Here is a 6,000-nt window from a genome sequence, read left to right on the forward strand (position 1 = left end):
ATGTATTCCTTTTGCTATTATGGTGGTGGTCTACACTGCCGAATTGTATGTCAGACATTTTATATTATATGTGCATTTGAACGAGGTTTACTGATGCATATGTTGACTATGTAATAAACATGACGCCCAAATAAGTTAAAAGCATCAATCTAATGCACGCATTACTATAATTCTTTGCTCAATAAATGGGGTTTTTACAACGTGCTTCTATAATTCCCGGTGATATGTGATCGATGTAAACCCAGCTGCGTGATCCGATTGGCGTGATTATACGGGGCTTTGGGGACTATTTTGCCCCCTCAGTCGGAATATTCATAAGGCGCCGGAGCACCTTCAGCCCCACTGCGGGAGGTCGCGGTCTCGCCTCGGGGTTGCCCTCCCCTGAACGCCCGCGGCGACCTAAAACCTTTTCTCGGTTGTGGAGTCCGATTTGCAACGGAAAACCGACTGATAATGGCCGGTCAGAATGGAAATGCTAATAAGGCCAGAGAGAGAATTGTCAGAGGGGAAGATATAGGCTACATGTGTGTGTGAGGGAGAGAGAGAGAGAGGGTGGGGCATATGGGGGGGGTTTAAATAGGGGCGAACACACTCCATGTGGTGTGTGCAGTGTCTGTCGGTGTCAGTGTGAGTCTGACCATTCCAGAGACCATGGAGTCCGGCTGAGGGGCTCTAAAATATATTAATAAAAATAAATTTGGTCAAAACCACAAATATATGTTTTACATTATTATTATTTTTAATTTACAGTGGATTTAGTATATTTGTTGGATTTATGTATATAGGCTACTAATTAGAATTGTAATAATTTTAACTTAATGAATAGCTGATAACTGAGGCTTATTGAATAGCCTAATATACATTTAAAAGAAAAAAAGTTCACTTATATGTGAGGGGTATACTAATGACAGTAATTTATGAAATGTGTTCAAATGTTTCTCTAAATTTAATTTGACTATAAATGGGTTTTTTTTGTTTTGTGAAATTGTTCCTTTTTTATTTATTAAAAAAAATCTGCTGAAACATGCACATTATATTCATAAATTGCCTTTGAGTCTATTTGGAAATAAATTACCTTATCTTCCTATATTATTTAGCCTACTCTTTATTTGCCCTTTATATTGGCTATTTGTGTACAAATTAAACGAATAGCTTAATTGCTTCCCCATGGGTCAGAGGTTAAGCTTGGATACAAACACCTCAGCCTTAATCCCCCCCTTCTTCTGATAGTCTGAATATGTTTGGTTGCTCATTACCTAATTTTAGGAGGAGCGGGGGTTTATTGCCTTTGTTTTTCGAACACGGAGATGACGCCATTTCATAGAGACATAGGGTTTGGACCGTCAGCTGAATAGCCTGTATTTATGGCAACACTTTGGGCCAATGTATAGATAGATGAGCCGCATACACCAGGTTAGTCTAGATTAGCACACATTTCTGCATAGGCATAATGTAGGCCTGCCGCCTATAAGACCCATGCATTCTGTCCTTTTTACCAGTCCTCATCCGGGCTATAGACAGCCCATTTCCACTGCCACGGTCCTCAGGCTAATAGACAACCCATTTCCACTGCCATGGTCCTCATAGGCTAATAGACAGCTCATTTCCACTGCCACGATCCTCATAGGCTAGACAGCCCATTTCCACTGCCACAGTCCTCATCTATATATTGTCCATTTCAACTGCCATGGTCCTCAGATAGACAGCCCATTTCCACTGCCACTGTCCTCATTATGTCCATTTCAACTGTCACAGTCCTCATTATGCTATACAGCCCATTCCGGTCCTCATCTATAGGCTAATATAGACTGTCCATTTCCACTGTCACGGTCCTCATATGCTAATAGACAGTCCATTTTCCACTGCCACGGTCCTCATCTATATCTATGACAGCCCATTTCAACTGCCACGGTCCTCATGTGCTAATACTGTCCATTTCCACTGCCACGGTCCTCAGGCTATATATACTGTCTATTTCTACTGTCACGGTCCTCATAATAGACAGTCCATTTCCCCTGCCTGCACGGTTCCTCATGCTATACTGTCCATTTCCATAGTAATGGCTGCGCATTTCCACTGCACGGTCCTCATCTATAATATAGACTGCCAACACTGTCACGGTCCTCATATATATATATAGGCTAATTTAGGCTGCAAATATCCATTGTCACGGTCCTCATATAGGCTCATTTAGGCTGTGCATTTCCACTGCCATGGTCCCTATAGGCTAATTTAGGCTGCACTTACACTGCCACTGTCCTCATCTAATTTAGGCTGCACATTTCCACTGATACAAAAATACCACTCGTGCATCATCGCCCTGGATAGATTATTGGGTAACTTCAACTTGTAAGACTGGTACATATTGCTTTGATGGAGAACAAAAAGTGTTGATCAAAGTCCAAATCAAAATAGTTACATTTTCCTTTCCTGACTTTGCCTGCATGTGCAGGCAGATGCATTGTATACAAAAGGCTCTATGCCACCGAAATGTCCTCTTTTGGCCGAAATCACTCTTTGTGCTATACACCATTCACAACAACTTTACTCAAGAGGACACAAATATATGCCTAAAAGGGCTCCAGTATGCACCAAAAACGGTTATGCCTAAGGACATGGTTAATTAGGACCAATGAACTCCTGAAGACGTGGCTGTGATGTGAGTGGAGGAAGAGAGAAAGAGAGGGGTGGGGGTGATGTTAGCATACCATGACACCTTACAGGGGCTTAGGCAGCCACACACATATCAAACCGTCTCTATATGGTGTGTAATGGTTATAATAGCGTGACTGAAGCCTGACCGTCTTTAGGTCAGGCTTGCACCAAAGCCAGACAGTGGGCCAAAACTGAAAAGGACATCACAAATGGAATTCCCTTCATGGACAACGATAGACGACATAACATAATAGAGTGTTAACCAGACTTATTGTATAGGCGTTGTGAACATTTGGCTTTTTTCAATTATAGGCTACTTTTTTTGTCTCCCTGTCAGTTTATTTCACGAATCTCTGTGACATATTTTAGGCTTAGGCATAACTGAACGATTATGCCTATCATATTTAAACATGATGTCATTAAGAAACAAGGGCTGGTGGCTCTAAACATATATACTGACTTACTGTATATATATAGCCTCTATTGCAAGATTATGAAAACACGCTAATGGCAGATTATTGTTGAGTGGGATACGCCTATAGGCTCCATGGCATTTTGTTATTATTATTATTATAGCCTACTTTTTGTATATCAGAGATATTCGTATACGTTTTGGGCGAAATAGGAGAACCACCGCCATGTGATCTTTGGATCAGCAAAATAAATGTGTATTAAAATAACACTTGATGTATCGTCCACACATGTGTTGAAGACTGAGTATATGTCGCATGACATTTGGTAAAGATTATACAACGTTTGTATACCCTGTTGTGACGTGTAATCTTTTCAATTTTTTTAATTGGTGACACCTGTTATTTCGTCACATCTCCCGCAGTGATATAATCTAGCTATAGTTTTGACTACTGTTCAGTGATTCTACACAGAACCTGGATTAGGTGGTTATTAAAGGAGACTCAAGAATATTCTGTTTTGAACCGTGCAGGCCTATAAGTCCCTCACAGAAACACACACCGATCAGACCTGAATCCAAGTCTGTCTGACGTGGGCTACTGATCAGGGTAAACCATATTTTCATATGCATGCTGTACAAACACAATATACGAGACGTACTGTCGGTTTTTGGCACTTAAGTCTTAAGACGATACATTTAATTTATAAATAAACACCAAATTATTTCCATACAAACACTCTCAAAATAAGAATTGGACTATTTAAATGTGTATCTTTTTTATCGTTTTAATTATTACAGCAATCATGATCATCATTCTAAAGTAATGGTCGCGGAAATAAATAAAATATATGAGCATCGAATAGGCCAAGGAGCTGTCCCACGTGATTCAGCAGGATGCCATTTAGCCCCCAAAGAGATTTGGCTCCAATGTCGTCAGAGGGCCTTCTATACATCCTACGATGACTTTGTTCTTTTTTCCACACAAAATCGTGTCAATGTGGTGCACACTATACGGAAATAACAAGTATTTTGGAAACATCAACACGCCATTTGTTTCACAAACATATAGGCAAAATATTAACTTTGAGTGCACACACTGCAACTGCTGCACATTGGGCTATATATCAACAGTACTGGGCCTGGCAAATATCACGTCCCTTTCTTTTCATAGATCTCAGACAATTAAAATGCCTGGATGCACATGCACATATGGCTGCGTCTACAATACCTTCAATGTTGATAGGTTGCCAGCCACGTCGACTTTAGCGTGCAGGGCTACAAATCCTACAATATGCCTCTCCATTAAAAAAAATATAGACATTTAAAAAATTCGTACCAAATATCATAAGCAGTATACCTTTAAGTGCCCGATGCACATTGGGCTCTATGTCGTTATTAAACCCCATGCCTTATAAGGGGACTATTTTACAATAGTTTCAGGCAACTCATTACATCATGTGGTTTATCTTTTGATAGTATTGCCTTGTACCGTTATTGACAATAGGCCTATAGCCTTTCTTTTCCACAACATAATGGCGTCACTGTGGCGAGTCAAGTAACTGTATTGTACAATTTGCCAAAGTCAGTCGATAAATCAATGCTTTCCAGTCGATATTTGCCATTTAAAACAAACAGACTTGATTAGATTTTCGACAAAGTGTAAATACCAATTGGGGGCCCCACCAAAACACGCACTGAGAAGAACACATTACATGAGGCAAAGTAGCGTTTCTTCCACTTTATTGGCCCAACACCATCTTGTTGTTCTACAAAAAACATGCACATTTGAATGTGTTTATAAATAGCAGTTTCTTACCTGAGCTGTGACAACTGAAATAAGTGTCAGAGCAGTTTACATAGACATACCTCTATCTGTGTGTCTCGGATGTAGTAGGCCTATTCTTCGTCTGTCGTTTGGCCAACAACGATCAGGGATGAATTGCAGTCTTCAGCAACAGATGTCCATACACAATTCTGGGGTTTCGGGTTGACACTGCTCAAGAATTGCGTTTGGACAATCAGCCGCTAAAGACTTTGAGAAATGGTCTCCCCCAAAATGAAAAAGAACGAGCATTGGATTACTTATCACATAATGCAGATGCAATGTATAGGCTATATAGGCCCAATGGTGCACCTGCGTCGGTTTGCAAAATTATTTTAAACATTGTTCAATTGTAAAAAGAAACAAAAAAAAATATGTCGCGTTCGATAGGGACATCAATTGGTGCAAGAAGGCCCGTTGTAGGGAGAGAGAGAGAGAGTGTTGAAAAAGTTGCACCCCCTGCATTCATTTAGTCATTCTCATTGCTCAGCATTGTATACCATGGACTAGCAAATTATTTGGACGGAAACAGTTAGCTGTATTATAGCTCTATACTATTCCTAAAGTTTAACAATACAAATATAAGAATAGCAGTCCAAAGCTCGACATTAGCGGGTTTAATATGAATAAAACACCCTGATTTATGGCACCAATATGTAGGATAATTCCCGAGGACATTTGCTCATCAAATACCGCTCAAAGTTGCTCACTTTCAGTCTCCATCACATTGTTTGAAGGAAGCCCATCACCCTGTCTATTGTGCAATAGTTTGAATTGGCATGTAATAACCATTTAGCTCACATTATAACCAGCACTTATGCTACTCTTCTATTGCCGTTTGAAACAAGCCTGGCATTTATAGTGAAATGTATTTATTTAGGTGAGTAAGTTAGTTATCCACTTAGAGGCTATACTATTCCTTCATTTATTTATATTTCCGAAATACATAGCCTCTCTGGATGTAAAGTTAACCCCAACTCTCTCGCTTTCTGGGCCTATAAGATGGCTGAATGGCGACAGCATCTTTAGTAAAACGCCATCTTCTGTAAACCCTTAACTCGTCTTAAGTGTTTCAAATAGTCTTCGTCATAAAACAAACACCTTAAATAAT

The sequence above is a fragment of the Notolepis coatsorum genome (assembly GCF_963971535.1).
Source record: "Notolepis coatsorum genome assembly, chromosome: 11".
In the NCBI taxonomy this organism is placed as follows: Eukaryota; Metazoa; Chordata; class Actinopteri; order Aulopiformes; family Paralepididae; genus Notolepis; species Notolepis coatsorum.